At 36.5% G+C, this 13,295-nt stretch overlaps 2 pseudogenes; one reads left to right on the top strand and one right to left on the bottom strand.

The window, feature by feature from the left end:
* Window positions 1-3,632: 3,632 nt before the first annotated feature.
* On the bottom strand, window positions 3,633-3,743 carry LOC127865376 (small nucleolar RNA snR44; annotated as a pseudogene).
* On the top strand, window positions 3,715-3,933 carry LOC127865377 (small nucleolar RNA snR44; annotated as a pseudogene).
* Window positions 3,934-13,295: the final 9,362 nt, after the last annotated feature.

The following is a 13,295-nucleotide window of genomic DNA, read 5'->3' as shown; positions in this document are numbered from 1 at the left end:
GCAATTAATTGACGTTCCAAACTTCAGCAAAAACGGATAGACACTTGGACACTGCTTGCAAATGCATCAGCAAACACCCCGTACGATACGCCTTGATCAACATAATTGCCATGCTAACCATACGCTGATAATTCAGCAATAATTGGCTTGTCTTTGAGGTCTAGGCAAGTTTATGTTTCTTTTCATCAGTAGCCGTCTCGAGCAGGATCAATATATCAGAACATATAGAATCTGCTAGCATCGTTTCGCTCTTATGTAGTACAGATTACAACTCCTGGGCTTGATCCAGCAGTCTCTTAATCTCGGGATCTCCCTGGGTCATTGTGGCTATAAGCTGGCTATGAAGCACTTGTCAAGAAGAAAATGACCCCGCAAAGCCCCCGAAACAGCTTACCCTGTCATAATGTACACAATTGCATTTCATCACATACAATCTTATAACAGTGTATCTTATAGAATGTTTTATATCCTTAAATAAATTAAGGATGCACATAAATTCACCCAAGCATATCTTGTGACCCGAAAGAGGTTTTATATATTTTGCCTGAGAATTTTGCGTCTGCATGCAAATAGTATTGGACGGTTTTGTGTTACCATCTCAATAAAAGAGGATGATATGTTTTAAGTGGGTCTCAATCGGAAACAACGTCTCGCCTCTCAATTCGCCTTTCATACTACCATAACTCCATGTAGCAATTTACAATAACTTTAATAATAAACGGGCAATGATCATATGTGATTTTCAAATGCATGACGGCAGTAACCCTAAATGTCTGGCTCAGTTCACAATGCATGAAAGCAGGCAGCAGTGATTCCTTGAAGTTGAAACATATTTATTTTAGCTCTATTACATCGGAAGACAATGGCTAACTGATACGCTCTCGTGTTAGTTTCTTGGGTAAAACCAGTACTTGGTGTAATTGGGTGAGATCTAAAGTAAACTCCCAATGTTGGGATCGAACCCCCGATGACTAGAAGTAAAGGATGATCAGAAAGATAAGATCACTCACTGAAGCCTTATAACATCTGAAAGCCTTTCCAGACAGAAAGGTCGCTCCACTTGAGATCAGGTTGTAAGACTACAACGTGACATCCTTTCTTCCAATACTTTTTTCATATAGTACAGGAAATATGTTTGACCTGCAGCGTTTTAGCGTGGGGATTTTACATCATGGGATCAATTCGGATAGCGGCGAATACCTCACAGCTTCCCTAGAGGGAAGAAAATACCGGCCAGAATCGTTGGGGAGTTATCAGGTGAAGTCAATAACGGAACGCGGTTATCTCAGGGGTAACCGTCCTTTTCACAATCATGTTCACTTTCTTCGTCATCGGCCTCCCTGTAATAGCAAGAGACATGGTTATATCCCAGTTTTCCGAAGTCTCCGACACATAGTCAAAGGGCCATATATGTCAAATCTGCACAAGAGGACTCGTGAAGATTTTGATTCCATAAGGAGGTGTGCTTTGTAGAAAGCAAAGTAAGTACTCTTTGAACTTCATTTAAAGTGGCCTTTTCACAGATTTTGGCATATTTTGAAGTTTGTCATTAAATGCTTTATATTGATAAATGTTAACATTGAATCTTAAAAGCTCCAGTAAAAAAATCAAGAATAAAATTAAAAAAAGGAAAAAAAGTAGCCGGTACCAGGGCTCGAACCAGTGACCCCCGGAGTCCTGGAGTTAGTCTGAAGTAAAAACGCATTAGTCCTCTCGGCTATTCCGCCGGGATTACACGGTTTAAGTATTTTATACCTTATATAAGCAATCTTCGTAGTTTCGTAAATTTAAACGACAACAACAGAACTCTCCAAATTATTCAATCGTTTCGCGTTGCAACGCTTTATAATTTTTAGGTTTTCAAATCGTCAAAAGATACACATAATGGCTATATTGGACTATGGTAAATGTTCAGTAATACTGTTTCCTCACAAATATCATAACTTAAACGAAAATTTGCGATTCTGAAACAACTTTTTTCAATTGTGTCAATTTACCAAACCGTGAAAAGATCTCTTTAGGCCAGCATTTTTTTTATTATCTGTTTTACGGGAGAATCCGACCCTATTTTTCGACAAATACAAATAAAAATAAAAGTCACTTTCGTTTTTTTTTATTGACATTTCACCCGCCGACCTAGTATTTTATCCAAAATTATAAAAAAATGCGCAGATTGCCGAAAGTGTTGTTCAAAATTTGTTTAAAATACGGGTTGTTTCGTTGTGCCAATTTGACTTGTAAAGCGTCAGCGATTTTCATTGGCTATTGCAGCCAATACCACACGCTATTAGCCAATCGGTGAGTATTTAACAAATGATTTTCACACAGCTTCTGAAAAAATAACATTCGGTCCCGATGTGCGTATGTCGGTCAATGTCACAAGAAAGTTTTATTTATTTTTCTTGACATTACAGGCCGTGACACAAACTTTTTTGACTGGGTACCCGGAGGGAACCCTACTTTCTACTTTTGGTGACCCTCACCCAAACTAGAGTTCCCTCTTGTTTCAACGCACAGCGACTCTCAGAGTAAGGGCAAATAAATACAAGAAGCACCAGTACTTACCGTTTCGGGAGTTCTTCTTATAAACTTATAAGAAATAAAAGGTAATTGCGCGGATTCGGGGGTTTCCCTGGCCAAAAAAAGTTGTCGCCACTTTTTCGCGGCGTGAAAACTGTCGGTTATTCCAACCTTATTTCATAAGAACAATCATTTAAAGAAACCTTACTACACTAATGTCATTGACTATATTATCACTTTAAAAAGTATGTATTTACATAAAAAAAAAATTAGTACCTTCAAAAGTCATACCTTCTTAAGTCTTAATTAGCTTTATTCGTATATAAATATTTTTTTTTCAACTTGATAAACAACACAGATAACCAAAATAATAATGTTAACTTCAATGTATTAAACAGCATGCTGCCTAAATGTTAAAAAATTAATTATTTAAACATAGAATCACACCAATGTACGTCATTTGAAAGGGAAAAAGAAATATAAAACATCAGAAAATAAATCATCTCACTTCAAATTGTTAAACAGTTATATATGGTCATTTAGACATGATATATACATCAGCTTCTGTTGTTAAAACGTTTCCTGTTAGTGGTGGATGATTTACAGGTTCAATTAAATGAATGTTTTTGCACGCCTATTTCCTGACAGAAAGGCCCAGATAATTACCACCAACCATTCTAGTTGCCTGAACGAACATAAAACATATTTTTACAAACTATCAACAACGAACCAACACATACATGTCCCTATCTTTAAATGTCTGAATTTAAACATATCCGAAATATAAAACATCGAGTGAATTATTCTTTTTATTTCAGAAATTGTTGGTATCTTAATCAAATTATATCCATCCCAGGACCTTAAAACAATGAAACTATTAAACAGAAACGCTCACACATACTTTGTTGAAACAAGTTTTTATTTGTTTTGTGGAGAAATTAAATGCTTTTGCCAGCCCCATGGTTTTGATTAAAAAAAATAGCGGCCCTAATAATCATTATAATTATTGATCGTCCTGACAGTTTGTCCCCATGTTACTTAATGTATTGCTCAATATCATAAAGGAGCCATTAATCAGATAATAACCCCCATCAAACTTGACAATAGCAGTAAAATATGGTGTACGAACTGGTCAAAAACTATTCTTAACTGTCCGGGACAGTTTATAAACCGTCCGGGACGGTTTGTAAACTGTCCCGGACAGTTTACTAAACTGTCCCGGACAGTTTACAAACTGTCCGGGACGGTTTATGAAAGTTTTGGACCGTTCGTGCGCATAAACCGTCCGGGACGGTTTAAACTGTCCGGGACAGTTTAGTAAACTGTCCGGGACAGTTTAAACCGTCCGATACGGTATTATTTATATCAACCAATCAGAACACTCCTTACAATATTGCTTTACTTTAGAAGTTTTACGAGCGTAATGTAATATCGTTGTCATCTCGAGCGACGCTATTTTTCTCGGACAAAACATGATTTTAAAAATATTCAATCAATCATTGCCGCCAAAAAAGCCAGAGTTAAAAATGAATATATTAAGTACTCGAAATAAATGTAATTGCCCACAAAGTATGTCTGACATTGGTAACGAATTTCTTCTTTTACAGTTTATCTCAGACCTACTCAGGGATGGCCATAGGAAATTAACGGTCATGGCTCGGGCCAGGCCGGTAGGATGCAGACAGTAAATATAAATAGGGCGGTGTCACACTGGGTTGCGAATGCAAGCTGCATATTTGCGAACGGCAAAGCCAGATAGGTTCAAATATGTCGCGAATTTTCTCAATAACTTCGCATCTCGCTTTCTAGTCGCATGGAGTTACAACGTATCACACTGGGTTTGGATTGTCAGCGAAACATTTTCGAATAACATTCGCGGGGACATCACAACAGTTCTCCTTTTCGGCACATGAGTCACATGCTCTCGCTTTCCTGTCACTTATACTTTTGATTGTATAACTTGTTGGAAAAAAACGTCGCAAATCAGACGTAGTTTAATCTAGGACACTACACTGAGAACGGGTTGAGATTGCTTCAAGAACTACAGGTTCGGGCCGATTATTTATAATACTGTCTGTCTCTGTCTGTCTGTCTGTCTCTGTCTGTCTGTCTGTCTGTCTCTGTCTGTCTGTCTGTGTCTGTCTGTCTGTCTCTGTCTGTCTGTCTCTGTCTGTCTGTCTGTCTCTGTATGTCTGTCTGTCTCTGTCTGTATGTCTGTCTCTGTCTGTCTGTCTTTGTCTGTCTGTCTCTGTCTGTCTGTGTCTGTCTGTGTCTGTCTGTATCTGTCTGTCTGTCTGTCTGTCTGTCTGTCTCTGTCTGTCTGTCTCTGTATGTCTGTCTCTGTCTGTCTGTCTCTGTATGTCTGTCTCTGTCTGTATGTCTGTCTCTGTTTGTCTGTCTGTCTCTGTCTGTCTGTCTCTGTCTGTCTGTCTCTGTATGTCTGTCTCTTTCTGTCTGTCTGTCTGTCTCTGTCTGTCTGTCTGTCTCTGTCTGTCTGTCTCTGTCTTACTGTCTCTGTCTGTCTGACTCTGTCTGTCTGTCTGGCTCTGTCTGTCTGTCTCTGTCTGTCTGTCTCTGTCTGTCTGTCTGTCTGTCTCTGTCTGTCTGTCTCTGTCTGTCTGTCTGTCTCTGTCTGTATGTCTGTCTGTCTCTGTCTGTCTGTCTGTCTCTGTTTGTCTGTCTGTCTCTATCTGTCTGTCTGTCTGTCTCTGTCTGTCTGTCTCTGTCTGTCTGTCTCTGTCTTCTGTCTGTCTCTGTCTGTCTGTCTCTGTCTGTCTGTCTCTGTCTTACTGTCTCTGTCTGTCTGTCTCTGTCTGTCTGTCTCTGCCTGTCTGGCTCTGTCTGTCTGTCTCTGTCTGTCTGTCTCTGTCTGTCTCTGTCTGTCTGTCTGTCTCTGTCTGTCTGTTTCTGTCTGTCTGTCTGTCTCTGTATGTCTGTCTGTCTCTGTCTGTCTGTCTGTCTGTCTGTCAGTCTGTCTGTCTGTCTGTCTGTCTCTGTTTGTCTGTCTGTCTGTCTGTCTGTCTGTCTCTGTCTGTCTGTATGTCTGTCTCTGTCTGTCTGTCTGTCTCTGTCTGTCTGTCTGTCTCTGTCTGTCTGTCTGTCTGTCTGTCTGTCTCTGTCTGTCTGTCTGTCTGTCTGTCTGTCTCTGTCTGTCTGTCTGTCTGTCTCTGTCTGTCTGTCTGTCTGTCTCTGTCTGTCTGTTTGTCTGTCTGTGTCTGTCTGTCTGTGTCTGTCTGTCTCTGTCTGTCTGTCTGTCTGTCTGTCTGTCTCTGTCTGTCTGTCTGTCTCTGTCTGTCTGTCTGTCTCTGTCTGTCTCTGTCTGTCTGTCTCTGTCTGTTTCTGTCTGTCTGTCTCTGTCTGTCTGTCTCTGTCTGTCTGTCTCTGTCTGTCTGTCTGATCTATCTATCTAATCTATCTTGTCTAACTCCCTTTGAGGGTATTATTGACATTGTTCTGACGTATTTATTTTAAACTGAACATATTAAATAAACCATACGGTTGAAGTTTTATCTTTTTTCTTTTTTAACAAACATTATTTTTGGGACTTAAGATTTTCTTCCTATTAACTTGTCTGTTTTTAATATCAATATTCATATTTTTGCTTTGTTAAAATGTGTTATTCGTCTGTTGTTTTTCAGACTTGAAAAGGATTCGTCGAAAGATTTGTACCAGTTTTAAGGCGCGAAGCTGTTTAAGAAGTACATGAACACCATCGAAGTTTAAACATGCACAAAATTTAAGACAGAAATTAAAATTAGAAATGCGGAAAAACCAAAGACATATTGCAGTTATCAGAAACGTAAATAATTTTTGATGCGAGAAGTATGTTTTAACTTTAGAAATGATATACCAGAAAAACTACTTAAAACTGCAAGATAAATATGGTGCATTTTTAACTAATCAAAAAGAGTTTGTAATGTTAGTACATCCTTCCATTAACACCCCCTTTCTAAATTGATTGAATTCATAGATTGTGATTTTTCTAAATGTTTGACAATTTTAATTTTCTAACACCATGCGACATCATAGCTCAAGTTCTTGTATTTAATATAACTTGTATCGCAAGCATGTCCTCCATTAACTGCCTGCTGCCTGCAGTTGTTTTCATGTTCCGCAATAGAATTGGGACTATCGTTTGTTCAAAGATATTTTAATGGTTCTTCTGTACGTAGGAATTCAACCATTATTTAAACACAATGAAGCATTGCAAGTATCACAGAGGGCGATAAATCAAGACTTTACTTATTACAAATTGGAGACCAAATAATCTTCTCCATAACGATTATAAAGTACGCACATATGTTATTGCAAACAGTATGCGTGTGTGCATGAATGCTCTTATACGTTAAGGCAGTATTGGTTTCATCAAAGGATGCTTAATTGGACATACTACTCGAATTTTTTTCTATCATGCCATCACAAAAGAACTGGATATTCCTGGTCTGCTACTACTAATTAACGATGGACAAGACTTTAATTTGTTGGTCTTTTTGCATAAAAAATTTCATGTATTAACTGTGGACCTAAATTAAAACGTTAGTTTGACCTTCTTTATGCAAAATCAGCAACATTTAATGTGGTTAACTGTTTTCTGTCTCCCATCAGACAGTCTTTCTTGTTACATTTACATACACAATTTGTTTATGATACAACAATTATATATTGATGGATAAGATGAATTGATAAAAAATATTATTATTAGAGTATGTATTTTTCCCGTTTCTGGAATAAAAATGGGTTTTGTCAAAACCAAACATGTACGGATCGGGAAAAACGTTTTCTCAGAGAACATTAAGACAACAAAAGGAACCAGCAAAAGTTTCATATATTAGGTAAACATGTTCATGTTGGTTCACAAAAGATCCAAAAACTAATTTATAGTAATATGCTTACCAAACAAAAGAGTATCGCACACGTTGGAATTCTGGCTCAGTATCATATTCTAAGTACGAATAATAAAAACGTTTTTGATTTATTCGTAAAACTGTTTTTGACACCTCAAATACACCCAATGTGTAATTAACCATTAAACCCCCGTTTTACTCTAACTTCATATTAAATGGACACAAGATGTATACATTTGAAGCGAAGAATATTATGATGGTGGTTTAAAATTAATTCAAATAAAGTCTTATTAAAGGGATCTTTTCACGCTTTGGTAAATTGACAAAATTGAAAAAAGTTGTTTCAGATTCGCAAATTTTCGTTTTAGTTATGATATTTGTGAGGAAACAGTAATGCTGAACATTAACCATGGTCTAATATAGCAATTATATGCATGTTTTGACGATTTTAAAACCTAAAAATTATAAAGCGTTGCAACGCGAAACGATTGAATAATTTGGAGAGTTCTGTTTTTGTCGTTAAATTTTGTGAAACTACGAAGATTGCTTATATAAGGTATAAAATACATCAAAAATGTGTACTCGGCGGAATAGCTCAGTAGGCTAAAGCGTTTTTACTTCAGGACTCTGGCAGGACTCCAGGGGTCACTGGTTCGAAACCTGGTCCGGGCAATGTTCTTTTCCTTTTTTAAATTTTATTCTTGATTTTTTACTGGAGCTTTTACGATCCAATGTTTACATTTATCGATATAAAGCTTTTAATGAATAAGTTAAAAAATGCCAAAATCTGTGAAAAGGCCCCTTTAAATCTTCGTAAATAATATGGCTTTAACGTGCACACAGAGCAGATGGGAAATGGTTGATTTAAGCAGAAAATACATTACAAAATAATTAAAAAGAAAACCAGTATTTTTTTGGAAACCATTATTTAAATTATTATCAAATTATACCTATGTACACTAAAACTACTTTGACTACTGTTATTGGTATTTCTATTCTTATCGATTATTCATAAGTTGTCGTGCAACTACCGCGTTCTTTTTTCTATAAATAAAACATTCAAAATTTCAGCAAATTCTCTCGCAATCACGAGATTCGGCTATATGTGGAAACAATATTTAACACATAAATAATTCACTAATTTTTAAAACTACCGTGATGAGTGCAATTACGCCTCTCTGCAAATAAATTGCAATTTACAAGTCCGTTTTATTGATCTTGTAATCTCAATAAATGTATTGTCGACAATCCTTTAAAACGAATATTTGCTATCATTGTGGTTTATACATAAAACGTTTATTGTATGCAATTTGCCCGGCTTCCGATTGTGTTTTGCAATACATATATTTTTATTTAGTTTGAGTGTAAGTCAACACTTTTAGACTAAATTTTTAGTGGTAGGAAATGGCAGGATACAGCTCTTAGTAATTATAGATATTGGAAAACTATCGACAAAGGGTCCAATTTTCGAAGCACACAATGTAATATTAATTCAAACTGTACATTATTAAGCAATAAAAGTTATTTAAATCAAAATCCATCAAAGAGTACTCGAGTACACAAGAGTGCGGAAATCGTAATTATATTCTCTTTTGTTAAAAACAAACGATCATAATAATGTTAAAACTGATTGAAGCCAAAGTTTCTCGCTTCATAATCACCTGCACATTTAGATAATTCAATAATAAAGATTTCAACGACATTTACGCAGCTTTTAAAGAGGAGTTTCGTACACACAAAATGTTTGACGAATGTACGTTTGGACGTACTTACATACGTACAGACGGACAGACAAATACAATCCTTGAGCCACAAACCCATACTTTGTGTGGGACTATAATTAATTCAACTGATTCAAGTCTAAATGGTTAAAACCGATATATCTAAATTGCACAGAACGTACGACTAGACCAGTAAGGGCGTATCATGTGGATCACTATTCTGATATAAGTCGGCCATTGGGAAGTTTGACTGAGATTAACTTATTATAAAGGATGAAAGGGCATTGGCCGTTGATGTTATGACATATATCGGCCCGACCTTTGTTGCGACGCTAAACGTTATATATGCGACATTACGCCCAAGGAAATTTTGCAACATTTAGCGTCAAACTTGAAAAAATGAACGTCAAATGCAAAATGTCCTGTCGATTCGACATTCAAATCTCGAAACCAACGTTAAGTGTAGCGAAAAAAATGATAATAGAATAATCGCGAACAATAAATATATCTTTTAATGTAAATTATCTTACTCTAATTTACGTGTGTGAAGTTAGCCTATTTAGCCTTATTAGCAAGTTTAGTACATAGGTTAAAACTTTCATCCTATTTAGCCTATTTAGGCTATTAAACACACTTTTTAGCCTATTTACCCTAATTAACAAGTTAAGTACATAGGTTGAGACATGCAACCTATTTAGCCTTTTAAACCTATTTAGCAAATTTAGTACATATGCTAAAACATACATCATATTGGGCCAATTAAGCCTATTTAGCACCCTCTTCAGCCTTTTAGCATATTTAACAAGTCATGTACATAGTTTGAGACATGCATCCTATTTAGCCTATTTAGCACCCTCTTCAGCACGTTTATCAAGTTTAGTACATAGGTTGACACATGCATCCTATTTAGCCTTTCTAGGGTATTTAGCACCTTGTGCAGCCTATTTAGTCTATTTAACAGGTTTATTACATAGGTTTATAAATGCATCCTATATAGGCTATTTAGCATATTTAGCAGTCTTTTCTGCCTACTTAGCCCTTTTACAAGTCTATTACATAGGGTTAAACATGCATCCTATTTAGCCTGTTTAGCCTATTTAGCACCATTTTCTGCCTATTTAGTCCTTACAACAAATAGTACATAGGTTGACACAGGCGTCCTATTTACCCTTTACAGTCTATATAGCCTATTTTACAAGTTTAGTACATACCGGTTAGTTGAAACATGCATCTTACTTAGCCTATGTAGTGCCCTTTTCAGCATTTTGAGCTTATTTAGCAAGTTAAGTACAAAGATTGACACTTGCATCATATTTAGTCTATAAAGCCTATATGCTTATTTAACAAGTCTAGTAAATAAGTTAAAACATGCATCCTATTCAGCCTATATAAACTATTTAGGGCCCTTTTCAGCCTTTTTAGCATATTTAACAAGTTCAGTACATAGGTTTAAAAATACATCATACTTAGCATATTAAGCAGCCTTTCCAGCCTATTTAGCCTATTTAGCAAGTTGGGTACATATGCCGAAAATACGTTCTAATTAGCATATTTAGCAGTATTTTCCGCCTATTAAGCCAATGTTGCAAGAATTTTTTAGCCTCTTTAGCCTATAAGCAGCCGTTTCTGCTAATTTAGTCTATTTAACAATTATATTGAATAGGTTGACACATACATCATATTTATGCTATTTAGAAAACCTATTCAGTTTATTTAGCTTTAAAGAACTCTTATTAAATAGGTGGAGACAAACATCCTATTATTCACTTTAAGCCTATTGAGCAGCCTATTCAGTCTACTTAGGGAATTAATTCAATAGGTTGAAACATAATCATTTAGCCTTATAAGAAGCCTATTCGCTTTAATACTCCTTTTACGCAGTTTATTAAATAGGTTGAAACATATATAAGAGTAAGCCTTATTAGGCTAAATAGCATCATAAGTAATGCTCAACCTATTTAGCATTAACAAAAATTGAATAGGATAAAATATACAGCCTGTTCAGCAAGCTATTGACAAGCCATTTCCACAACGAGTTTGTATGCAACTTTAAGAGCCCCTTTTAGACAACCAAGAGTTATATCCCGGAAGCGACCTAGTGATTGCTGACCTCCCGTCGGCTAAATTTCGGACTGATCTAATTTCGGCCCGGGGTTTTAATAAGGGTCGGCGTCACATATAGCCTTTTTAGCGTATAATGCGCTATTTGTATTAAGAGTGGGCATGCTCCTTTAAGGCCCCCTTGCGGACAAACAAGAGTTTTCCCACGGAAGCGACCTAGGTGCACGCTGAACTCACATCGGCTTCCTATCGTGCTAACCTAGTCGCGGCTTGAATGCGGGACTAAACAACAAAGGGAGAGCACTATTAAGAACTAGTGACTCGTTAGTGGTCTTAATGACGAAAAGACTCGAAATTCACGAAAAGAGTGATTCTAATGAGGTGTTTTCGTTCCTATGGCAAGTATTAGACTTTCCGGTATTTAGTCATATTTTTTTGGCCTGTCACAATGACCGACGATATTAGAAACTGCGCCGGACCGTATAGAATTGTGCCGGACAAGACCGGCGGTCCGGCCTTTTCAGGAAGCCTGTATACAATAGTAACAATCAATACTTCAACATAATCAATTTGCACTTACTGCAATCTCCTTTTAACACTAGACACACTGATGCCAATCATTGAAGCAATGTCTTTGTTTGAGAAATTCATCTCGAGCAGTGTCTCTAGCTGGTCACGTGAAACAAGGTACTTAGGTCTGCCAACTCCACCACTCTGGACATCTGGCCTAGCAACACTTTGTTCTTCTGCATTCCTACAATCGAAAACATACATTATAATTATTTAAAGGTAAAGATATTGTGCAAAATGATGGTTTCCAGGCTCAGAGCAGGGTTTTTTGGCCCAATTTCTAGCCGAAATTCGGCTATGTTCCCAATCCCAAAAAGTATACTTTTTTCCCAAAATGTGGCAAAAAATTCCCAATTCCCCCCCCCCCTAAATTATTTTTTTTAAAGAAGTGTCTAATGCGTATTTTATCTCAATTTTATTTCAATTACATCTAACAAAGTATTATATGATTTTGTTCTTTTAATTTGAATGATTATAAAGAGTTATGTCAAATTTAGTATTTCCCTAATCAGTGGACTTTTCGTGTGGAAAAAAGGCTAATGAATTTATTTTCCCAATTTCATGAAAATGCAGATAAAATGCCCAATGCCAAAGCCATGGGCTATCTTCCCAAAAAGTGGGAAAAAAATCTGAAGAGGGTCACTCAACCGATTTTTCTATAGGGTGGAGCGGCTGGTATATCTGTTACCCAACCCGTATACCGGTATTTGAAATCATCAAAAAGTATACATCATTACATATTTTAAGCGAAAAAGGTATACCTTATCACATTTTTTTGATTCATTGTATGCATTTAATCAATTACAAGGAAAATGAATGTTGATGTCATAGCGGAGAGGGAAATGTAGCCCTTGCCCATGCATAAAATCGGTTGGGCATGAAATTCAAAGCTGGGGTACATTGTACTGTTACTAAAGGACCAAACTGGAAATAATTGCCCCGCTCACATAGGCCACACACACCCAAAATTATGTTTTAACATAATTTCTTCATTTATTAACCGGTTAACTTCAAATTGAAACTGAACATTTCTTATGACAGGATCGCTCCCAACTATCCATGACCCCATTACCCATCCTCTAATATATAATATAAAAATGCTCGGTCTGACAGATTTTTGGATCTTGTCAGACCAACTGTCAGTTATTTTTTCAGAGCTTTCGCCAAGTCTACCAAAACATAATTATCTGAACTTGAAGACTATGTGAATTAGCAAATAAGTGTACCATGTAAAAGGGTGAAAACTATGCACTTTTTTTAAGCTTGTAAGCCCGATCGAGCGATTTATCGTACAGTTACCGGCTTTCGCACCCCACCAGCTTTCGAACCTTTTTCTATTTTCCGTTTATCGCGCATGCGCGAGCGTGTACGCGTCATCAATCTGTGTGTACCGATGCGTTTGTTTACAAACCAGACGACCGTAGCTATCGATCGTTAAAATGCGATATAAACAGGTAAATTTTCACAAATTTTGAACAAAAATAACTATTTTTAATATTATTTTTAAATATATATATATATATATATATATATATATATATATATATAAAAGTCAGATACATAATGATTTTACACTTAC

This window comes from Dreissena polymorpha, chromosome 1 (assembly GCF_020536995.1).
Source record: "Dreissena polymorpha isolate Duluth1 chromosome 1, UMN_Dpol_1.0, whole genome shotgun sequence".
Classification (NCBI taxonomy): Eukaryota; Metazoa; Mollusca; class Bivalvia; order Myida; family Dreissenidae; genus Dreissena; species Dreissena polymorpha.
This window is presented reverse-complemented; position numbering and strand designations above follow the sequence as displayed.